Source organism: Equus przewalskii, chromosome X (genome assembly GCF_037783145.1).
Source record: "Equus przewalskii isolate Varuska chromosome X, EquPr2, whole genome shotgun sequence".
In the NCBI taxonomy this organism is placed as follows: domain Eukaryota; kingdom Metazoa; phylum Chordata; class Mammalia; order Perissodactyla; family Equidae; genus Equus; species Equus przewalskii.
The window spans coordinates 15,903,696-15,929,657 of record NC_091863.1 but is presented as its reverse complement, the minus strand read 5'-3'; the positions used below and the strand labels follow the sequence as shown (position 1 = coordinate 15,929,657).

The 25,962-nt window shown below is 37.3% G+C and overlaps 1 long non-coding RNA gene across 1 annotated transcript in view; it reads right to left on the bottom strand.

Annotated features, from left to right (window-relative positions):
* Positions 1–5,603: 5,603 nt before the first annotated feature.
* LOC139080899 (uncharacterized) overlaps positions 5,604–25,962 on the bottom strand; it is a 48,496-nt gene continuing 28,137 nt past the window's right edge. The window contains exons 5-6 of the long non-coding RNA XR_011535708.1: positions 10,971–11,145; positions 5,604–7,836 (exon numbers count right to left, since the gene is read on the bottom strand). This is a non-coding gene — a long non-coding RNA (uncharacterized lncRNA). The remainder of the gene's footprint in view (positions 7,837–10,970; positions 11,146–25,962) is intronic.

Below are 25,962 nucleotides of genomic sequence, written 5' to 3'. Positions count from 1 at the left end.
CCTCGCTCCCTGGCTCCCTCGCTCCCTCCCTCCCTCCCTCCCTCCCTCCCTCTCTCCCTCTCCCTCTCCCTCTAGCTCTCTCCCTCTCTCCCCCTCCTTCCCTCTCCCTCCCCGTGAAATATTGGCTTCATAAGTATGTTAATTAAATTCACAAGTAAAAATTAAAATGCTTTTCCTTAAGCAGGCACATGGGTATGACATGGACCTGTGTCCCTGCACATTATCTCTTCATGCCTCCTCAATAGATAGAGCCAGAAAACTATGTCCTATTGGCTCTACCCAGAATGCTTTGTGTGACCTTGAATAAGTCACCCTCTCTGAATCTTGGTTTGGTTTTCTCTCAAACAAATATAATTTCATATGCTCTTTTTGCCTCTCCAGGTGATTATATGATAAAAGGGAGGAGGGTAACCAACTGTCCTGGTTTTAGCATTCAAAGTCCCATATCCCAGAATGCCTTTCAGTTACAGACAAAATAGGGTAGTTGGTCACCCTAGGAGAAACCAATGTGAATCACTAAGACATACCTAGAGGGCTTTGCTAATATAAGATTGTACCTGGCTCCCAAGGCAGTCCTTGCTAAGGAAAGATTAAAATTGCCAAGCCAATCTGAGATGCAAAGAGTACAAATGGGGAACCTACCAATTGCTCTGGAACCAGGAGAGCCCCTTGGAAGGAGGAAACTTGGGAGTCTTGTTGAAATCTGAGTAGCCACATCAGTTGTTGCAGACTCAGATACAGCCTAGAAGGCAAAGACCAGTTTTAAAGGATACAAGATCCTGGCAGGTAAGAACACTGATGATAGAAACCATCCCCTGCAGCCTAAAGCACCATCAGTAGGAACTTATAAAGCATTAAAAAAAAACTATAGAAATTTTCCAGTCTTGCAGAAAAAGAAGTCATAAGCTTCACATTTGTTTCAAGCTTGCCTCCATGGTAGAATAAGATCATGATCTGAAAAGTACTGCTTACTCCCTGAGTTCAAAGAGTGTTGGTGGCGGTGTGTATGTGTACAGGAGGCAGTAGATCCTTGTAACTCCAAAGAAAAGGTGAGTCATTAGGTGACTCATAATTACAAAGAACCAGCCTATAGATTTCCACTAAGACCTGTGGAAGAAATCTCTCCAAGCCAGCTCTACAAAGAACTCCCATGACAAAACGCACTGTTAGGAGCATAGTTTTTCATTGTATCCCTGAAGCCAAACCAAGCCTTGATTTGTAAAGCAAAAATCCTGGTCTTGCTTGGGCTTTTGCAGTAGCCTCCCAACTCACCTGCTGTGTCTACAACTGCCTCCCTTTTATCTATTGTCTGATCTATGGGTCCTAGTGACACATCATCACTCTGTTGCTAAAAACTCTTCAGTAGCCACCCATTGCCCTCAAGACAAAGACCAAAACTCTTAACGAGGCCCACAGGGCTCTGTGTGAACTATCCTCTGTCTTCCATCCCAGCCTCATCTTTTACTTCACTCTCCCACGTACTCACAGTGGCCCGTCAGACACAGTAATTAGTCAACTGGATCTTCAGTTGTTCCAGGAAGCTCTCCTAGCACCCCCACACCCCCCGAAGGCTGGATCTCTCATACACTTTATAACACCCTGTTCCTTCCCTTCTGGGAGCTTCACAGTCCATAATTGCACATTTGTATGTGAATATTTGATTAAGGTTTCTCTTCTCACGGACTACAGGCTACATTAGCAGAGAAGTGGTGTTTTCCTCTCGTTTGTATCCCATATTTGTATCAGCATATTGGCACACAGTAGGCACTCCATAAATATTTATGGAAGGAAGAAAGGAAGAAGAGACAGGAGAGAAGGAGGGACAAAGGGAGAAAGTTAGGGATGTTAATATTTTTATCTTTTATAGGGGAAAATGTGCTTTAATGGAAAACTATGCATTATCTAGAGCAGGGATGGGCAAACTTTCTGTCAGGGCCGAATAGGGAATATTTTTTGCTTTGTGGGCCATAAGGTCTCTGTGGCAACTACTGAAGTCTGCCATTGTAGTGTGAAAGCAGCCACAGACAATACGTAAATGAATGTGCTGTGTTCTAATAAAACTTGGTGTATGGACACTGAAGTTTGAATTTTGTGTAATTTTCACATATCACAAAATATTCTTCTTTTGATTTTTTTCAGTCATTTAAATGTATAAACCATTTTTAGCTCATAGCCATACAAAAATGGACTGTGGCTGGATTTGATTCTGGGACCAAACTGCCAACCCCTGGTCTACAGCACTCTCTTCCCAGTTGTCTGATTCCAGTTCTACGGAGCTGCTCAACAGCTCCCCAAGCTGCGGATAACTGACAGAAACACAAACTAGTTCTTGTCTGTAGACATCTATGGACACGCCAATGAATTTTGTCAGGAGGAAATAATAAGCCAGCCACCAAAATAAGAGCCATCTTTGCAACCTTTTGCAATTCGTTTCAATATTCCTTTACTCCATATAAATTTGTACTTCTATGACTTCTCCCTTGACTTCTTTGTTATAGTATCTGCCTGCTTCTCTCATTTAATTCATGAGTTAAAGTCGGTAACACTATGTCCATTTTATATATATATGAGAGTGATATTTTCGCCTTTTTAAAAAAGTACCTCTTAATACCTTCTACCCAACAATCCTTCCCTGACACAGTTAAGACCTGTGATAGAACCTATAGTAAATATACCCCCATACTGAGGTGGAAGCTCATGGTCTTTTTTTACTGATGCGTTAGTGTGCCTCTTTTATTTATACTGCCCCTCGTGTTGGAAAGTAAGGAATTTCAAGGAAATATATACACAGGGAAAGTGAAGGTAAGAAAGATAGGTTGAATCCAAGAAAGAGGTTAGTGCACAAAATCCTAAGGCAGGAGGTGGGCCATAAATTAGATTCTCAATTATCCAGAAATTGATGCAGAGAAGGGATGCAGTCAGTTAAGCTTGATGCCTGGTGTCCATGAGGTAAAAACAGTTCAGGAGGCTCAGGGGAAAGAAGAGTTGTTCTTGGGAGGAAGACCAGAAAAAGGTTTCTCCCTTGGGTTCTTGCAAAGCAGCAGCCTCCACAACCTGCCACCAGTTATTGTTAGTTGAGCTCTTACTAGGCCTAGGCCCAGTTTTAAGCACTTTATAGCCCTATCACTCATGCCATTGTCTCAGGGAATTTGTTACCCAAAGATTAGACCCTAAATTGATTAACTGCTTCTTTGTATAAAACTGAAAAAAAGATTCAGAACACCAAAAGACAGATATAAAAGGGTTTTTCAATCAAGACCATTTTATTTTCCGGTCAAAATAGTTAAGGGAAAATCAGATATTAACCACACTGGATTCTTAGTCATCTGGTCTTTCCCCCAAATAAACTGTTTGAAACCCTGAGAAAAATGCTGTCTTAGGAGAAGTGACAAAGATAAGTTTGTCCATGAGCATCTCCCAGGGGAGTCACTGGACTTACGGGTTCATTTCCATCAACATGCTTACACTTTTTGTTTTGTTCACATCTATACACAGTAATCTAATCTGCCCTTGTTGTGATTTCTATAAATTTGCTTGTAAATAGAAAGGCCTAAATCTTGCAGTCTGGTGGTCTCCTGGGGCAATTAATTAAGACTATATTTTACCAAATAAAAGATGAATTATCATGTGTCAAGTGGTCAAAAAACTCCCCACTTCCACCCACTGTCCCCCAATATACAATGTAGGATTTTTCCAAGTCATAGGGATCTTCTATAAATCTTGCCTCTCTCAACAAGCTTTTTTATTTGATTTTTAAAATAGGTAATACGGTTAAGTGGTTTGAAAAGCAACCCATGGGAGGACATACAAATGTAAAGGATCAGCACGAAGGAGTTCCTTGCTCTTGATTCTGTATCTTGATTGTGTATCAAGACATAGTCTGTGAATATTCATACATAAATCTTTGTAGGGACAAGGTATTCTCTTGGGTAAATACCTAAGGGTACAATGGCTGGATCATATGGTAGGTATATGCTTAACTTTTTAAGAAACTGCCAAACTGTTTTCCAAAGTAGTTCTACAATTTTACATTCTCACCAGCAGGGTAAGAGAGTTCTGTTACCACTACATCCTTGTCGACACTTGGTATGGTCAGTCCTTTTAATTTTAGCCATTCTATTCGGGGTATGGTGGTGTCTCATGGTAGTTTTAGTTTGTATTTCCCTAAAGAGTGATGACTTTGAGCATCTTCTCATGTGCTTATTTTCCATCCATTTACTTCTTGGTGAAGTAAGTGTCTGTTCAAATTTTTTGCTCGTTTTTGTTGAGTTGTCTTATTTTTGAGTTTGAGTTCTTTGTATGTTCTGGATACAAGTCCCTTATTAGATATATGATTTGCAAATATTTTTCCCATCCTGAGGCTTGTATTTTCATTCTCTAATAGTGTCTTTCAAAGAGAAGAAGTTTTTAATTCTAATGAAGCCCAAGACGTTATAAAGCCACAGTAATCCAAACAGTGTGGTATTAGTGTCAAGATAAATAAATAGATTAATGGAACAAAATAGAGTCCAGAAATAGACCCACATATATATATGGACAACTGATTTGACAAAGGTGCAAAGGCTATTCTTTTCCTGGAACAATTGTATATTTATATGCAAAAGCAGTGAACAGTCCATTATATGCCCCATATACAAATACTAACTCAAAACAAATCATAGACCTAAATATAAAACCTAAAATTCTAAAACCTCTGGGAAAAAACACAGAAGAAGATCTTTGTGACATTATGTTAGGCAGATTTCTTAGATACAACACTGAAAGTACAATCAGTAAAAGAAAAAAGGTAAATTAGTTTCCAATCTTTTATATTACAAAAGAAATGCTACAATGCATAAGCTTGAACATATGCCATTCCACATGTGTGCAATTATATCTAAAGGATGAATTTCCAGAATCCCAACCAAGCTTTAGACAAGCATTAAATGACAACAAGCTTGAGCTTCTTCTTCCAGATGAGTTCTTGGTATCAGTGTATCCTATGTTACCAGTTGAACGTAGAACAATATGTTTTAACAATCAGCCGAGTGGATCGTAGTGATTCATAGCCTTTTATGAAAGTTGAGGAGTGTAAAGAGAAGGTCAAGGGACCACCCATGGACAGGGTCAACATTCTTCTTGAGAAATAATATTGGATCACCACTAACTCATGGAGAGTAGACAAAAAGGCTCCAAATTCTAGACCACAATAAATTAATCCTGAAAAAGTTTAAAGCATGTAACCAAACCCTACCTTGGCTTTAAAAAAAAATCTAAACCATTTAAGATGGAGAGCCCAAGAATGTTTAAGATTGAGCAATATCATTTCCTACAACAACCTTCAAGATAAATTGGTTTTGAAATGTATGCCCAGGTATCTGAGTGAGTTGATTTGCAACATAGTTTGGTTACCTATATATCAGTTAAATATTGGTGAACTGCTACCATAAATAATCATTTTGTTTTAAAAAGAGTCTCCTGTAGTTCTTTGACTTATTAGTAATTAGATAGTAGAGCCAAGAATTTATCAAAGCCTCTTTTTGATACTAAATCCAGAGGAAATGCTTTTCTATTTTTTTCTGCATACTAGTCCATGATAGTTGATAATAAGAAAAAGGGATATGTTTTTTAATTTTTAAAAAAGTTTATTGATTGGGTTTTTGTACAAGAATTCCATGTTAATTGTAGAAAAATTTCTAAATAGGTACAAGAAAAAATTGAAAAGGAAAAAAATCACCTGTAATCCTTTTCCCAAAAATTTTGTCCTGATTCTAAAATTAATCTTACTGCTACAACAACAAGGAGAAAAATTTGAATATGTTACTGGAATTTCATTTTCTTAACATATTATCTGTAGAATTGGGTGAATTTCTGTTCTTAGTGAGGGACACCCAAATAGAATGGTTCTTCATCCTGGCTACATATTGGAATCACCTGGCAAGATTTAAAAAGTGCTAATGCCAGGATCTCACACATATTCTGATGTCTTTAGTCTGGGGTGCAATCTGGGCATCAGGATTTTTAAAGCTCCCCAATAGGTTCTAATGTACAACCAATATTGAGAACCACTGGTTCGAATATAAAGTGAGTCTATTATGAGTTGAATTGTGTTTTCCCCGAAATTCATATGTTTACATCCTAACCCCAAGTACTAGAAAATGTAACCTTATTTGGAAATAAGTAACTTGTTAAGATGAGGTCATATTGGGGTAAGGGTGGGGCCCCTAATCCAATATGACTGGTGTCCTTATAAAAAGAGGAATTTGGACACAGGCAAACAAACAGGAAGAACACTATGTAAAGACTAGAGCTATGCTGCCACAAGCCAAGGAACTACCAGAAGCTAGTAGAGAGGCCTGGAACAGATCCTTGCCTAGTGCCTTCAGAGGGAGCATGGCTCTGCCAACAACTTCCTCTTGAACTTCTAGCCTCCAAAACTGTGAGATGATAAATTTCCATTGCTAAAGCCACTGAGTTTGTGGTACTTTGTTACAGCAGCCCAAGTAAACTAATACATAGTTATAACTATTTTCAGTGGCCTCACTCCTGACAACCATGTTATGTTAACTTAGTGGTGTGACTAAGTAAATGGCAAGAATAGAATCATGGAAGGCACACAAACTGGAAACATTTTGTCACATGCCCACACAGGAATCACAGGGTTCTAGTTCTGGCAAACCATCACCTTCAAAAGGCTTACACTTCCTGGTTTGGTCACCATATACACACAGTATTGATTACCTTTCAGTAAATTCTTACTGGCTACCTGCCATGGCCGTGTCCACAGCAACTGTGAAAAACTAAAGACCCCCAAGCCAAGACAGGTGGCCATCTGCAAATGACTCAAGGTAAGTTGCTGTCAAGTAGAGGTCTGGGTAAAGTTACAGCAAAATAAAGTCTATCTATTCCCCACCTTTTGGCATTATCATATAATCATAGACTTTTAGACCATATTTCTAAAACATTTCATTACAGTCCTACAAAAACTTCAAGTGAATCCAGGCCCAAGGAATTTAACTGCAACTATCCCATGGTGAGTTAAGTTCCCTGAAGATCTGCTTATGGCATGTCAAAAGAAGACAATTTTATAGCCATTTATACACACCTGCCAGAATGCATTCTTTTATGTGATTTAATAAGTTAAAATTATTTTAAAAGCTATGTAAGCTACATATTTTTCAATGACATCTGACTAACAATCCTGTCTGGCGACAGCATCCTCCACATTCCCATGAGAATGTCTCTGAAGACACAGAAGAATACACACACATGCTGCATCCTTGCTTAATCGTTCTTCCTCTTTCCTAGCCTCTTCCCTCACTTCCCTTCTCAATGAATCCCTATCGCAGCTCAATCAGTCCTGTGAAGAAGAATCTACAATAAGCATATATTACTTTAACAACCAGGAAGGTAAAAATATATTTTCATTTCAAAAGTTAAGATTTATCTTTTCAGAAAGAATAAAGAGGCAAAGATGGAAGGCAAGAAGATAGACACAAAACTACCTCCAAAATGATAATCGCAAGAATTGGCTAGACCTAAACTGTCATCTTTCTCTTGTTAAAATTAAAATATTCCTAAATATCCAGAAGACTTTTACTAACAACTCATGTTTAATTTTTTAATTGAATTAACATTGAATAGTTCATTCCCACCCCCAAAAATAGTTTTTTTTAAGAAACATTAAATCTACATATAGAGTTGTTAAAAAAAATAGAAGCACAGTAGGGCACGTTTCAGAAGCCATTCCTCAGGTCTGCCCATGTAGCTTTTCTGGCCTGTCCTGAAGTCACCAGGGAGACTCCTGTGTCATCCCAGAAGCAGCCAGGGCCTCATAAGATTTTAATTTTAAAACACCTGTATGGAAAAAAATTAAAAATAAAATAACATCCAAGCACCTTAATTAGGATTACATTTGCAAAACTCCCTTGTTGGTTTTCTGTTTAAGGACTTTGTGAAAATATTTTTAGTCATGTACAAAATGAAAGGAACTAGGAGGCTAATTAGCATGAAATTCCAGTTTCTCTCTAGGCTGAATACAACGTGGCTTGTTTTAAAGTGACTCAAAAGAAGGTCATCCAGTGTTATACAGGCTGTCTTTATGGGATCATTCTATCTCAGAAAGATGTTTTATAAAACAATCATAAAAGGGTGGTATCTAGGGAAACGATATTGTATCTGTTTTTAAAAATATGAAAATGAGCAAACTAATTTCAACCAGTTTGGAGAACAAATGCATTGAAATTATATTCGTGTGTTTAACTTTAGAACCATGTAAATATTCTATAAAACAAAATTAAATTTAAAAGCAACTCCTAAAATATTCAAAAGTAAATGATATGAATGAGCATAACTATGTATCCAGTTGGTGTCATAACTGGACAAAGAAGAACTATTCTAAGTGACTTTAAAACATAATCATTTGACTCTACATCCCCAGCGAGATACAGCCTAATGACAAAAAAAAGCCCTATTAAATTTGAATTTCAGATAAACAACAAATCATTTTTTAGTATAAGTATGTCCCATCCAATATTTGGGACATACTTATACTAAAAATACTTATACTAAAAAGTATTCATTGTTTCTCTGAATTTCCAATTTAACTGGGCATTCTGTTTTTTTAGCTGGCAAACCTACTTTGGGGGAAACTGGGTAAAAGATATACAGAACTTCTCTGTGCCATTTCTGCAACTTCCTGTGAATCTATACAATTTCAAAATAATTTTCTTTAATTGAGAGAATAGAGTTTGAAAAGTAGTTGAATCATCAAGTGGGAGTCAAAATCATCTCAAACTACCCATAGCTGAAGAAGAAAAATGGTACCTAGACTATTTTTAAAAAATAGTAAGTATAAAGAGGCAGTAATCCTGAGGTAAGACCGAACATGAAGTTATTTAATATAAGGGCAAGGTGAACTGAGGACTTAACAAACTGTTCCTTACAAGTGAATGTGTTACTGCTAGCTAACCTGAAGGCGGGAAGAGAAATGGACTGGAAGTCATTTCTCTGTCCATGGTGCTGGGCTGACAACGAGATTTTATTCCAATCCAATACAAATATATCTTAATTTAAATCACAATTTGGATCACTGTAAAAAGCATGACCTGATCTTTTTTTTAAAAAGAAGAAAATCCTTCTGCAGACCTGAAATTGCATGAAAGGCAGTAACAGCAGAAAGAATTTAAAAGTGAAAGTTGGGAATATAAGAAAATCTCTTCTAGAAAAACATTGTTTCTTATCATTGATATAATCTTTTCTTCAATCGAAGAATTGTTTTTACAGAATATCAAGCTGTTTACTCTGAGTCATTTTAACACCAACCTGAAGTGAGGAAGAAAAAATAGCAATGCCCTCCTTCCCAATCTCAGTCATATTTTCAAATTGGGAAAAAAAATTGAAGAATCAACTTTCTTTTTCCTGGGCTTGGGGGAGGGAAATAAGGTAAGAAAGAGAGAGTACTATGAGAGTGGACAAAAATATCTCAGCACCAGAACACATGGTGAGTGGGTAGAGTGGGAGAACACTACAAAAATGGATATGCATGACCTCACCATAAGCATGCCTAAAATATCCTGTAAAGATGGAAGGATTAACAGCTTATTCAACACTGTGTGTACAGATGCACAGAGCAGACCAAGAGCTCAATAACCGTTCCTTGCCTGTCAGATTCTTCATTGAAAATTGCTGCTTAAAACTCAAGATAGCTTTGCTCAGAGAGTTAAGTATATGTTTTTAAAATATACTTTCCACTTAGCAACATGCCTTAAACAGATTTCTCCTCTTGAAACCAATGTAGCCAAATCTCTCACCCAATATATGGGTACTACTTTGCAGAAAATCACCAGAAAGGGAAAGAGTCAAAGGTTTTCATGGTAAACACTGCAAAAATTTAAACCATAAAAGTTTATCAAGTGCCTGCTCTTTACTTATCACTGAGATAGATACTAGGGACTTACAGAGATGAAGTAATACACATCCCACCTACAACAAGCTTATATTCAATTTGGAGAGAAGACAAAATCATACAAAGTTGAAAACTTCATTTAAGAACTTTAAAGATTTGAAAATTAACATCTTCATAGACATTTGTTCCACACTTTCAAGTTTATAGAGCATTTCCACATATTCTACCGTTTGATCCACACAATAGCCCTATGAAGTAAAGGGTTTTGGTAAGCCCCTGAGACATACAGGAATTCAGCTTTGGAGAAGAAACCAAAATATCCCTAAACAATTCTTCAAATGGTATTAATTGATTTGATCTGCTGACTTGTAGGGACATGGAAAGTAATGGACCTCCTTGGGGGCATATTTATATCCCCAGAAATACATTGCCCAATCTTTGGTACATGGTAAATGCAATAAATGCCACTGAAGACAAGTTGCACTAATGTATTAACAAATGTTACATTTGAGGAAACTATAAGAACAGCATATCCCTCAGTGTGATATCTACTGCACTGGCCTAACACTTGACACAGTTAGGAGTTCAGTATATAGAATTAAACTAAACTGGTAGGAGACTGACTCTAATAATAGAGTGCTTACTACATGCCAGATACTGTTCTAAGTCCTCTGCATTTACCACCTCATCTAAACCTCATAACAATTTTATGAAGGATGGGCTGTTATTATGCCTATTTTTCAGAAAAAAATAAGGCAACCTCAGGCAGATTAAGTAATTTATACAAAGTAACACAGGTATTAAGAGCTTATGATCTTTTCATTATTCATCCAGTAAACCATAAAGCTAATAGTCACTTTAGAAATTTGGAGGAAGAGATTGACTCAGGCTGAGATGGTCAGAAAATATCTCATGCCAGAAAAAAATAGAAAACAGATCATCAAAGTAGCTGTCGAATTTGATAAAGTGAGAAGAGGGCACTCCAGGAGACTGAGGAGGAATGACCAAATTTGCAGAGGGAAAAATCACACAAGAAATGTGTATTAGTTAGGGACAGTAACATCAGCAACTCTAACAAACACACCCCAAAATCTGGATGGCTTCGTAAGTTGATTTCTTGTTCATGTGTAAGTCCAAAGAGTAGGTTCCTGGGTTTAAGGTTGCCTTCCACATGGTCTTCAGGTACTCAGGCTCCTTCCATCTTGTGGCTTGACCAGCTCCAAAATCTTGGTGTGTACCGCTGTATCCTCTGCACCTTGCTGGGAGACAAGGGAAGAGAGCATGGAGAAGCATTCTACAAGTTTTTATACGTCAAGCCTAGAAGTTGCTCATTTAACTTCTACCGTTATTCCACTGACCTGAACTCAATGCCATGGCCACATACGACTGCAAGGCATGCTTAGAAATGTAATCTAGAAGTGTGCCTGGGAAGAACAGAAGGCATGGCGATTTCAACTGCAATATGCAAACTGACCTTCTTCCAAGTCCCATAGAAAGCTCTTATTCTCCTCTTACAGTTCTGGTCTAGTCTTAGGTGTCATTTATCACTGACCATGATAGCAAGACTTGACTGAAAGGGTAGTAATCAAACATAATACTCACCCTAGAGTTAGCAACCGCCTACAATCTGTTCCATGAATATCTACCTTCCTCCAGCATTGTGTTCTCATTTGGGAAAATGTGACTTCTTTCAGCAATATAATGCACATATGAAAATTACCTAGCAAGGGCACTATCTACAAAACCCAAGAGGAAAAAAAGCAGAAAAAGGAAAAGTAATGGGCATATGGAAACTAACCACAAGAAAGAGAATTTCATTTAGGCTTATGAAAGCAGAGGAAAATGGAAGAACTAAAAGACAATCAAGAGTGTTTGTAATAGGTATAGAGCACATGCCAAATGTGTATAGAGCGTATATAGAGTGAACATACTGAAAATATTTTATTGAAGGGATAAGTGAGAAAAGTTAGGAAATAAGAAAGGACAGAGAGTTAAAGATAAGATTCACCTGTCACCCTAAAAATAAGGTAATGAGAGCTTCTAATACAAATATGAGTGACAAAGACACTTGAATTAGTGTTTTATGACAAATATCACTCAAATGGGGAATATAAATTCTTTCTTTCCCCCATACCATCACCCAACCCCCAAGATTGCTCCAATGCATCCCAACAAACTTCAAAAAGATAACAGGGGCTGGCCCGTGGCCGAGTGATTAGGTTTGTGCTCCACTTCAGTGGCCCAGGATTCACTGGTTCGGATCCTGGGCGCAGACCTAGCACCGCTCATCAAGCCATGCTGAGGCAGCGTCCCACATAGCACAACCAGAAGGACCTACAACTAGGATATGCAACTATGTACAAGGGGTCTATGGGGAGAAGAAGATTAATTAATTAATTAATTAATTAAAAGATTGGCAACAGATGTTAGCTCAGAGCCAATCTTTAAAAAAAAAGAGATAACAACACTAGGGCTGGGAAAGCCAAAACTGGTGTCTATGTTTGTTTACCTCATTTCTTCCTCTCCCATTCACTCTTTCACAGTGTGGCTTCTCCCCTCACCACATCACTGCAACCACTCCAATCAAGTTCACTGGTGAGTTCCATCCTGCCAGATCCAGTGGGCACCTCTCTATCCGCAAACTTAATGTCCTCTCAGTTGCACTCAATGCAGTTGATCATTCCCTCCTTCTTGAAATAATTTCCTTTCATGGTTTCAGTGACATCACACTTTCCCTAACTGGTTCCTCCTTTGCCAACTGATCTCTAAATGTTTATGAGTCCCAGAGTCCTCTTCTCCATCTTACCTCGATGGGCTCATGCAGTCCTATAGCTTTAAATATCATTGATATTCTAATACTCTCAAACTGTATCTTCTGCTGACATGACATCTCCTCTTGGAAGTCAGGTAGGCTTCTGTAAAAAGTCCTTTAAATTACTGACTTAGACCAAAAACTCATAATCCCCTTCCTTCACCAAATCCATTTCTCCACCTGTCTTTCCTGTTTTGGTAGATGGCACAATTGGTCAAGCCAAACCCTAGGATAACCCAAGTTTCCTCCCCCTCCTTCAACCCCCACAACCAACCTGACAGCTACTCCTTCCAACTTTACCTCTAAAACATTCCAAATCTGTCCATCGACATTGTTTCCCCCTGGTCCATGCCACCATCACCTCTCACCATCCATCTCCTAGCAGACCTCCCTGCTTTCACTCTTGTTCCTTTCTAAACTGTTTTCCACTCAGAAGTCAGAGTGATCTTTAAACCATAAGTCAGATAATGTCATCATCCCCACTTAAAACCCTCTCATCACTTCCCATTGTTCTTAAAATAAAATACAAACTCCTAAGCATCACTGAAAAGTGTCTACTTTCCTAATTCACCTCATGAAACCCTGCCCGACCTTACCATGTTCCAGCCACACTAGCTTTCTTTCTATTCCTCAACCAGACCAAGTCCCCACCTTTTCTAAACTAGCTCCTGTTGCACTCTATCTCATTACCCAGTTTATTTCTTCTTAGTACTTACAGCAACCTTAATTATCTAACTTACATATTAGTTTCCTTATTTAGTACTTGTCTCTTTCACTAGACTATAAATTTCATGAGAGCAGAAGCTATATCTAGGTTGTTCACTGCTATATCTTTAGTATCTAGCACCAATAGCTTATTGAAATTGTCCTTAATAGAAATTTGTTAAATGAATGATTTAAAGGAAGTAACAATTTGAAAACAATAAGAATGGAGCAAATGTGTCTCTTTTGTCTCCTGAATCTTCCACCAGTACTGTCTTCTGACCAAGGTTTGAAATCTCCTGAGATCTCATGAGAGAGAACAGCACAACAGAACTCTGAACTGCTGTCAGGCAGTGGTGATCCAAATAAAAGTTGAAATAGAACTGTTTTGGGGGAGGGACATCAGGGCAAGGTGGAAAGAAGCAGAAAATTGTTGCTATGTGCCACTGGGGCTCAGGGAAGCCAGAAAGGGTGAGGCACAGAAATCACAAAGTAAAAGTTTTAGAACCACCACTCTTGGCTTTCACTTCCCAGCCCACAATAACCACCAAAGTGCAGTCATTCTATTTCCAGGGTTCTATTTCTAGGCTGTAAGAATGGAGCAAATTTTAGAGTATTACAGACTTTCACAGGAAAAAGAAAAGATTACCTAAAAATATTTTCACCTTTGCCAAGAACTGCTTCTAAACACAAACCTTAGCTTGTCACACCTGCCCCATTTCCCCCTTCCCCCTTCTTTGCTACTACCGACTCCCTCATTGCGCCAGATACATCTGGGACCATAAGAATTAGCTAACATGTCCCAAGTAATTTGAGCTCTTCAAACGGAAAGTGTTCCAGAAATAAAAATAAGGTGCTAAATAGTTACAAGTCGTTTCTACCAGAATTATTGTTGAAATTTCTATTTTTCTATTTTTAAGTTTTCACCCTTATGTTTTATGGAAGATAATGCCAAAGCATGTGATATTTCACCATATGATTAGTTTTCAAATAAGGGACACAAAGCTAGTATTATCTGGAGCCACATTTTCTATTTTCTCTTGAAAATATGCACCAACCTAAAAGAAGAATAAAAACTTTTTCTCTGTCCAAAGAATCTGACAAGTTGGATTCAAACTCTCTGCAGTATACAGGTTTTAGGTATTAGATTTAAATTTTCATTAAGCTAACATTCACTGAGTACCTACTGTGTGCCAGGTGTAGTGGTAAACATGTTCATACTCACTTTATTTAATCTTCATAACCATCCTCTGAGCAGGATATTATTGCCCCATTTTAAAGATGGAAAATTTGAAAATTAGACTTTAAGTAACTTGACCATGTTTATAAAGGCCATGGCCAATAGACACATGATAGATAGATAGATAGATAGACAAATAAATAAAAATAAAGACCACGGCCATTGCTGTTGCTTACAATATATGGTAGGCAGAATAATGGTCCCCCAAAAATGTCCACATCTTAATCCCCGGAACCTGTGAATGTGTTGTCTGAATGGCAAAAAGGACTTTTCAGATGTGACTAATTAAAGAATATCCTGGATTATCCAGGTGAGCCCAGCGTAATCATAAGAGTCCTTATATAAGAGGGAGGCAAATGAGTCCATCAGAGAAGGAGATGTGATGATGGAAGCAGAGATCACAGCGATACAGCTGCTGGAAGGGGGTCACGTGCCAAGGAATTGAGGCAGCCTCTAGAAGCTGGAAAAGGCAAGGCAACAGACACTCCCCTAGAGCCTCCAGAAGGAACACAGCCCTGCCAACACCTTGATTTTATTCATTGAGACCCATGTTGGACTTCTGACATCTAGACCTATAAGTTAATAATTATGTGTTGTTTGAAGCCACCATGTTTGTGGTAATTTGTTACAGCAGCAACAAGAAACTGATAGATCGTACATTCTCTTAACATCTAATTATGTTCTTATGTTTAACTTTGGGACTGTAGGCTTCACGTGTCCTGTTCACTTCCACATCTTCAGCATCTGTCACGGTGTCATCTGCCTGCTTGTGCTGGTGGTAGTTATTAATGATAATTCAAATCCTACAGAAAACACAACATCAATCCAAACCATACCTGACATTGTTCATTTTCATTACAAGAGAAGGATATTAATTATTATTATTTAAATCAAATTGGTTGCTTTCTTTAATCATCTACATAAATATTTCTACCACTTTTTACAAAATTGGAGATTTGTAACATCTTTAATTTTTAAAATAATCAGGTGATTTGGCTGGGATTAGAGACTGACAGGCTGAGAGATGTTAGCAGGCCCTTCCTCCAAGCATTTCCAGTCCCATCCTTGGGTTAAGCAAAATCATCAGAAAATTACATGCCTATCCCACCTTCCCCCTCCCTCTAGAACTGTCTTTGCAGAACAATATTTTACCACTAAATATTGGCTTTCACAGAAGGCCAAGGAAGAAATAAATCAAGAAGTCCTAGAGTCCTAGTATTTTTTTGTAAAACATTTAAACAGATTTTTCTAATGTTACTTAACATAAAGAACCCAGTAATAAATTTCTCTCAGGTGTCCTCATAAAGATATTGTTAGTTTCTCTGGAGAAACTGAATTGGTCCTAACTAAAGTGCAAGTTATAAAGCCTATTGAGTTTCTCTCTCTCTTTTTTGTCCCCTAGCCGTCAGGAGGCACAGAGCTAAATTTGGTATGTGAAATCTATAGCTTCTTACAGCAAGGAGTTCTTGCTATGGTTTTTCTCCTTTTCTTATCTTGAAAATTCTTTTATTTTTATCTTGTGGTCATCGTTTTATAATATTACCTAGCCTGCCTCAAACCATTTTTGAAGTTTGGAAGAATATAAAGGAATCAATAAATAATATATTGAACCACATTCTAACTTTAATATTTATTACTGTCTTGATAAACACCCAAGTTTTGAGCCATGTCACTCATATGCCATGAAACAATGAACTAGCAAATCCCCAGAAACTTGTAGCCTGGAGGGGTGCAGAGATAACACATTTAACAACAAGAGCCGAGGGATAAGCACAGAGAAAATGACTTCTACACAGTAGGAAAGGTTTTTTCAGGTAAAACTCAACCTAGAAGATGTCCATTTTGGCTGTAAACCAAGATGGGCTAAAAGATATTTTTGAAGAACTGTGGAGATCTAATAAGAACAAATGGCTTGAAACAGAGAAATAAAATGAAAAACTCTGTACTTAAAAGTTTGGACTTAGAACAATTCAGACTGGGTCTGAGAGGTCTCTAGAGTTAACATCAGGCCTAGTATAAGGCATTAACCAGTCTGCGATGTCATTAGACACAGCAGACAGTGAGGGATAGTAATTAACCAGTTCCGTAAAAGGAGACGACCAACCAGACAGGAAGAAGCCTGAGACATGTCAATTGGTCATCCCTACATAAGGCCCTCACCATCTCCTGAGACCAGACAGACTGGGAGGTAACCTCAGAACCAAACCATGCTTACACCTAAGTGTTCTTGTAGCTCAACTCATTTCAATCTAAGAAATGTTTATTTGATACCTCTTTGGTGCTAAATACTGCTCTAGGCCTGGAAATAAAAAGATGAATAATAATATATCATCTGGGCCAAAAAAAGAGCTCACATTCTAGTGAGGAAGACAGATACATGAACAGATAATTATAAGGTTGCATGAGAGTTACAACTAGAATAGTATGTATGAAATAAGAGACCAAACACAAAAGGGAGTCTGAGGAAGGAGATAAAATAGAATACGGGTTATGAAGAAAGAGACTTCGTTTTCGAGGGAGCAAAGGGACAGAAGAGAACTCCAGGCAGAGGACAAAATACAGGAAAGGTCATGAAAGCATAAAATAGTATGTCTGGGTCAGGAAAAAAATGCAAAAATAAAGGTAGGAGTGGCTAGTGGGTAGAAATTAGGACATATTCAAGGTTTCTGAGGAGGGATGTAGCATGATCAGATTTTTACTTTTCAAAGTTTCCTCTGGAGCAATATCTGACTAGGTTGTTTCAGACCAACAATCCTGCTAAGAACAATTAGAAAAGCTGGGAGAAAAAGATTTTTAAAAAAACCACCTTAGCTTGAATGAATCAAAGAACTACCAAAGCAGTGAGAATTTGCAGAGTCAAGATCCAGAAGAAGATGGAAGCCAAGAGACTTGAGACAGGCATTTGGGAATACTTTCAGCACTGAGGCGATTGTCAATTATGAAGGTAAAAGCAGCAGCTGAGAGGCTGAACAGTTAAGCATAACAGAGCATAAGGGGACAAAACTCGGAGTTCGGACTGTCCAGGAGAAGGGGTCCTGGTAAATATCCCAAGCTGTCAGTAGGAGCGCAAAGGGCTGCACTCTGCGAGGAAGGGTGAACTAGAAATAAGACAGTCTTGAAAGGATTCAAGCACAACTTTAAGGCATCTCCACCCCTGACTGGAAAACGGTGATCATCCCCAAACCTAGTTACCTAAGAAATGCAAAAATAAACCCTCTCTGGAGAAAGTTTGAATTATACAGAACACCAAAACATCTATAAAATTTTTAGCACAAGTATCCGGCGCTCAATCAAAAATAATCAGACTTTTAAGGAGGTAAAATATAACTGAAAACCATGATTTAAAAAAAAAGACAATGGAAAAAGACCCACAGGAAATCCAGAGAATGGAGTTCTAAGTCACAGGCTTTAAATGGCCCAGACAATATGTTCAAGGAATTAAATTACAAGTGGAGAATTTTGGCAGAGAATTGGAAACTACACTACACCATCCATAGAACTAGACTACATTACAATTAAGAGCTTCTACATCATTAAAAGAGTGAGAAGAAGCCCACATATCAGAAGAAAATATTTTTCAACACAAGTAAATGGTAAAGGATTCATACCCAGAGTATATTTTTAAAAGAAGAAGAAACAAGGAAGGAGAGAGAAAGGGGATGGGGAGAAAGAAGTAAGAGGGGGAGAAAGAGTGAAAGAGAGAGAGAGAAAGAGACTTGTACAAATCCACAAGAAAAAGACAATCCATTGGACAATGGGCCAAAAGACTTGAATAAGCTTTTCCAAAAAGTGGATATCCAAATAATCAATAAACATAAAAATGTACTCAATCATGTTGGTCACTAGGAAAATGCAAATGAAAACCACAGTGGGATAGAACTACATACCTAATAAAAGGGCTAGAATTGAAAAGACTAACAATATCAAGTACTGGCAAGGACATGAGTAACAAACTCTCAGACACTGCTGGTGGGAATGTAAGTTGGTACAACCACTTTGGGAAACTGTTTGGCGTCTTCAGTTGCTGAACATATGTATTCTTATACCCCAGAACTCTCACTCTGAGGTACGTAACCAACAGACGTGAGCATGTATGTGCGCCAAAAGACATCTCAAGAATATTTACAACAGCACTGTTTTTAATAACAAAAGCTGGAAATAACTCAAGTATTCATCAATGTTAGAAGGATAAATAAATTGTGGCACGCTCATACAATGGAATACTATACAACAATAGAAAATTAATGAACTACATCTACCCACAGTGACATGAATGAATCTCACAAACATAATGTAGAATGAAAGAAACCAGACACGGAATAATACGTATTGTTTGATTCCATCTATTTAAAGTTCAAAAACAGGCAAAATGAATCTACGATTTAAAAAGTTTGGATATTGGCTACCTTGGCAAGAGGAGTAAGCAACTGGGAGTTCGAGTGAAGGGCCCTTTTAGGGTGTTATTAAAGTCTATTTCTTTAACTAGTTGTTGTTTACACATGGGTCTGTTTACTCTGAAAATTCACCAAGCTGTGTGCTTATGATTTTTGTACTTTTTAAAATGTTATATTTTAATACAGAAGTTAATTTTTAAAAACTACGTTTACAAATAAAGCAGCAATAAGATTAAAATAATCAAGTTTAGAAAATTCTTGGAATTTAAAAAAGTACAAGATGTGTCAATATTAGTATTTAATGCATAAATAAATCACTGCTTTTATGGACTTTTGCTTTTCTTTATTGATTTATGAATTTAATTTCACTTCAAGTACGAAACCAATTTAAAGATAGCTTAGTGTTCTCAAATTTGCACCCAGGATGTTGAACATCAGGGCATATTAAAAACCCACAAATAGTAGATCTGTCTAAACTTGTTGGAGTTCTGAGTTTAAAGCAATTTCCTCAGAAGCCAAGCTTAAAATATTTAAGAAAGCTGTTTCAACAACCCTGGGTTTGAAATTTAGATTAGGAGTGTTGAAGCACAAAATTAAGAAGTAAATAATAAATCTTTCAGACTTCTGATTCAAGATAATTGAGTGAACACAGACACTTACCTCTCCTTCTTACAAAAAGCATTGAAGAAGAAATATAAAAATAATCATTCCACAGTCTATTAGGAGTCTGTGATGGGTGTCAGCAGTAGACCAGAAAAGAAATATCTGGTAGCTATAAATTCAATCAGAGCAGGCTGACAGTGACACCCAAAAGAGCTGGGAAGCGTAGGAAATCCTAACCCTTTACAGTACAGGCAAAAGCAAGGATCTTTCAAGGAGACTTTTCCCAGTAAAAGCTCAGTATAACCACAAAGTCAGAGGCAGTGGGGTAGAGAGAAGTTAGCAGTGGGCATTCAGCTAAGGACATTGGTTGGGGGAGGGTTGAGTTAACTGTATTCCTCTGTTCATGGTATGCTGTCATCATCGCTGGTCCATGCAAGGTCCAGCTCTTGTTGTATTTTATCTTATTTATTCCTTTAGTCTCATTCCTCACTCTCATTTACATGCCCTCCTTAATTTGTTTCTCCACTCAGCACTATGTTATTAAGATATCCTTGTGACTGTGTACTGGTCAGATGCTTCTAATTACAGCACAGTGTTCCTTGAGTTGCACCCTTGACATTTTATTAACTCAGTTCCCCAGTGGTGCACATCTGGATTATCCCCTACTCTGCACTACCACCAATAACACTATGATGAGCATTTTCGAATGTGGCCACCTTACAAAGCTCTATGAGAATTCTCTGGGATATATAACCAAAAGTGGAATTTCTGGTTATAATGTGCACAGATTTTTAATTTGGCCCAATGCTGCCGTAGTGCTCTCTTGAATGGCTGCAACAGCCCACACCCCACACTCCCTCCATGGATGTGTAATGGTTCCTATTTCCCCACAGGCTCAGGGTGAGCCACCTTTCTGATGTTTGCCAACGTGATAGGAGCAAAATGTTAGGCCTTGTTTTAATTTGCATTTCTCTAATTACTAACGATGTAGAGCATATCTCATATACCTGATGTAGTCATTTGCTCTCCTGTCCCATGAATTGCTACTTCTTTTTCTTTTGTTAATTTTTCTACTAGAGTATCGTTTTCTTATTTATTTGTAGGAATTTCTCATTAGGCTGACAATGCAAATATTTTCTCCCAGGCTGTTGTCTGTTTACTTTGTCCATATTTTCTTTACTTAACAGAAATCCTTAATTTTCATGTAATCAAATTCATCTTTTTTTTTTTTTTTTTTTTTTTGCTTTGGAGCTATATCTAAGAAGTCTCATTCCCTTTGGTCACAAACAAATCTTCAGCATTATCTTCTGTTAACTTTGTAGCTTTATCTTTCACATTTAGTTCTTTCATGCATCTGGAGCCCACTTTTGAACATGGTATTAAGTAGGGTCCAAGTTTTCTTTTTCTCCATATAGTGAGCTAGTTTTCCCAGTACCATCCGGTAAACATTTCATCCTTTTCCCGTTGATTTCTGGTGCCACATTCACCATATAATCATTCCTATATATACAAAGTCTGTCTCTGAGTTCTCTGTTCCGCTCCATTGGTCTATTTGTTCTTACCCCGTACCACATATATTTTTCTCGCTATGGCTTTGTAGTATGTATTAACATCTGAATGGGTAACTCTCCTTTTTGTTCTTCCTTTACAAAATTGACTTAGATATTGGCAGAATTTTATTTTTCCATATTAACTTTAGGGTAAAGTTATTGAGTGTCTCAAAAAATCCAGATTGATTCTGGATTTGGGTTACATTTTGTAATTATTTAATATAAACAGCTATTTCACGTCAATTAAATAATCGATTTCGATTAATTTACAAGTGACAGAACATTTTGACAAAATTTAGTCATCTAATCTAAGAGCAAGGAATGTATCCCCATTTATTCTGTCCTTTAATAGGGCTTTAAATTTTTTTTCCCATACAAGTGTTGTGTATTTTTGGTTATGTTAATTCCTAGATACGTTAGAGCAGGGGTCAGCAATTTTTTCCTGTAGAGAGCCAGATAGTAAATATTTTAGGCTTTGTGAGACATACAGTCTCTGTTAAAACTACTCAACTCTGGGGCCTGGCCCGCCAGTGGTGTAATGGTTAAGTTCACACACTCCACTTTGGCAGGCCAGGGTTTGTGGGTTCAGATCCCAGGTGTGGACCTACACACTGCTCATCAAGCCACTCTGTGGCAGCGTCCCACATATAAAGTAGAGGAAGATTGACACAGATGTTAGCTCACGGACAATCTTCCTCACCAAAAAGAAAAAAAACTACTCAACTCTGCCATTGTTGCATGACAGAAGCCACACATAATATTTAACGGGTGCATCTGTGCTCCAATCAAATTTTAGTTACAAAAACAGGTGGTTGACTGGGTTAGCCCATAGGCCATAATTCGTCAACCCCAGCGTCAGAGGGATATTTTTGGTTTGTTGGTTGGTTGGTTGTGTGCTTTTGGTAATTTATTTTTGAGTTTTGTTTTGTTTTTGCTACTATGGGTGGTTTTTTTAAAAACAATCATTACTAGGCAGATATTGCTAGTATAGAGAAATGCTATTGATTTTAGAAGCTGATCTTGTGTTTGACAAGCTTGTTTCTTGATTCTACTGGTTTTTCTAGGTATTTTTATCATTTACAAATAATGATAACTCTATTGCTTACCTTTCAATTTTTATAAACTTATTTTGTTTTTTTTTTTTCTTATAACTTTGCAGGTCCTATACTATGTTCAACAGTAGCTATGATGGAGTCATCCTTGCCTTGTTCCTGATCTTAAAAGTTTCTCCAAGGCTTCTCAATTAAATATAATATTTGCTTTAAGGATTTGGTATACAACCTTTCCTATAACAAGGAAAAATTCTTTTTTATTCCTAGTTTGTGAAGACTTATCTCATAAAAAGATTTTGAATTATCAAATGCATTTTCTGCATCAATTGAGAGAATAATATTCTTTTCTTCCATTAGGATTTTGGCATCTATATTCATAAGTGAAATAGGCCTGTAAATGATTTTTATTTTTCCATATTGTCTATGTCCAGTTTTGGAAACCAGAGTTCATTAGCCTCATAATATGAAATTGACATATTTATATCTTCAAGAACAACTTATCTAAGATAAAAATTAACTATTCCTTTAAGATTTGGTATAAATTGCCTATAAAAAAAGTCCTGGAAAGGGCAAGGGAGTTTTTAATTGCCACAATTTTTTTTAATTGAGATTCGTGATAGTTTATATCAATGTGAGATTTCAGTTATACATTATTTCTTGTCTGTCACCACTTAAGTGCTCCCATTCAGCTCCTGTGCCCACCTTCCACGCCCCTTCCCCTGGTAACTACTGAAGTATTGTCTTTGTCCATGTGTTTGTTTATATTCCACATATAAGTAAAATCATCTGGTGTTTGTCTTTCTCAGTCTGGCTTATTTTGTTTAGCATAATACCCTCCAGGTCTGTCCATGTTGTTGCAAATGGGATGATTTTGTCTTTTTCATGGCTGAGTAGTATTCCATTGTATATACATATACCACAACTTCTTTATCCATTCATCAGTCAATGGGCACTTGGATTGTTTCCACGTCTTGGCTATTGTGAATAGTGCTGCGATGAACATAGGGGTGCATATGTTACTTTGGATTGTTGATTTTAAGTTATTTGGGTAGATAACCAGTAGTGGGATAGCTGGGTCATGTGGTAGTTCTATTTTTAGTTTTTTGAGGAATCTTCATACTGTTTTCCATAGTGGCTGCACTAGTTTGCATTCCCTCCAGCAGTGTATGAGGGTTCCTTTTTCTCCACATCCTCTCCAACATTTGTTTTTGGTCTTGGTAATTACAGCCATTCTGACTGATGTAAGGTGCTTTCTCATTGTAGTTTTGATTTGCATTTCCCTAATGATTAGTGATGTTGAGCATCATTTCATGTGCCTGTTGGCCATCTGTATATCTTCCTTTGAAAAATGTCTGTTCATATCCTCTGCCCATTTTTTGATTGGGTTGTTTTTTGTTGTTCTTGTTGAGTTGTGTGAGTTATTTATATACTTTGGATATCAACCCCTTTTCTGATAAATGATTTGCAAATATTTTCTCCCAGTTGGTGAGTTGTCCTTCCATTTTGTTGATGGTTTACTTTGCTTTGTAGAAGCTTTTTAGTCTGATGTAGTCCCATTTGTTAACTTTTTCTTTTGTTTCCCTTACCTGAGTAGACATGGTAATTGAAAAGATGTGGCTAAAACCAATGTCAAAGAGTGTACGGCCTATATTTTCTCCTAGGATTTTTATGGTTTCAGTTCTTACATTCAAATCTTTAATCCACTTGGAGTTAATTTTTGTGTATGGTGCAAGATAATGGTCTACTTTCATTCCTTTGCATGTGGCTGTCCAGTTTTCCCAACACCTTTTATTGAAGAGACTTTCATTTCTTCATTGTATGTTCTTGGCTCCTTTGTCAAAGATTAACTGTCCATAGATGTGTGGTTTTATTTCTGGGCTCTCGATTCTGATCCATTGATCTGTTTTCTGTTTTTGTGCCAGTACCATGTTGTTTTGATTACTATAGCTTTGCATATGTTTTGAAGTCAAGGATTGTGATGCCTCCAGCTTTGTTCTTTTTTCTCAGGATTGCTTTGACTATTTGGGGTCTTTTGTTGTTCAAAAGTATAAATTTTTGGATTCTTTGCTCTATTTCTGTGAAGAATGTCATTGGGATTCTGATTGGGATTGCATTGACTCTGTAGATTGCCTTAGGTAGTATGGACATCTTGACTATGTTTATTCTTCTGACCCATGAACATGGAATATCTTTCCATTTCTTTATGTCTTCCTCAATTTCTTTCAGTAACGACTTATAGTTTTCAGTGTACAGGTCTTTCACCTCTTTAGTTAAGTTTATTGCTAGGTATTTTATTCTTTTTGTTGTGATTGTAAATGGGATTGTATTCAGGGATTTCTTTTTCTGCTACTCCATTGTTAGTGTATAGGAATGCAACTGATTTTTTTAAATTGATTTTGTACCCTGCAACTTTCCTCTAGTTGTTGACTATTTCTAGTAGTTTTCTGGTGGGTTCTTTAGGGTTTTCTATATAGAGAATCATATCATCTGCAAATAGTGAAAGTTTCATGTCTTCCTTTTCAATTTGGATTCCTTTTATTTCTTTTTCTTGCCTAATTGCTCTGGCCAATACCTCCAGTACTGTGTTGAATAGGAGTGGTAAGAGTGGGCACCCCTGTCTTGTTCCTGTTCTCAGAGGGATGGCTTTCAGTTTTTCGCCATTAAGTATGATGTTGGCTGTGGGTTTGTCTTATATGGCCCTTATTATGTTGAGGTGCTTTCCTTCAATACCCATTTTATGGAGAATTTTTGTTATAAATGGATGTTGGATCTTGTCAAATGCTTTCTCTGCATCTATTGAGATGATCATGTGATTTTTATTCCTCATTTTGTTAATGTGGTGTATCACATTGATTGATTTGCAGATGTTGAGCCATTCCTGCATCCCTGTAATGAATCCCACTTGATCATGATGTATGATTCTTTTAATGCATTGCTGTGCTCAGTTTGCCAATATTTTGTTGTGGATTTTTGCATCTAAGTTCACCAGTGATATTGGCCTGTAGTTTTCCTTCTTTGTGTTGTCCTTGTCTGGTTTTGGTATCAGGGTAACGTTGCCCTCATAGAATGTGTTAGGAAGTGCTCCATCTTCTTCAATTTTTTGGAATAGTTTGAGAAGAATAGGTACTAAATCTTCTTTGAATGTTTGGTAGAATTCTCCAGAGAAGCCATCTGTTCCTGAACTTTTGTTTTTTGGGAAGTTTTTGATTACCATTTCAATCTCTGTACTTATGATTGGTCTGTTCAGATTCTCTGTTTCTTCTTGATTCAGTTTTGGGAGGTTTATGAGTCTAGGAATTCATCCATTTCTTCTAGGTTATCAAATTTGTGGGCATATAGTTTTTCATATTATTTTCTTATAATCCTTTGTATTTCTGCAGTATCTGTTGTAATTTCTCCTCTTTCATTTCTAATTTTATTTATTTGAGCCTCCTTTCTTTTTTTCTTGGTGAGTCTGGCTAAGGGTTTGGCAATTTTCTTTATCTTCTTAAAGAACCAGCTCTTAGTTCCATTGATCCTTTTTACTGTTTTTTTAGTCTCTATTTCGTTTATTTCTGCTCTGATTTTTTTATTTACCTCCTTCTGCTGACTTTGGGCTTTGTTCTTCTTTTTCTAGCTCTGTTAGAAAAGATGGTTGGGATGGTTTCAATCTTCTTGAATTTATTGATGCTTGCCTTGTTACCCAACATATGGTCTGTCTTTGAGAATGTTCCATGGGCACTT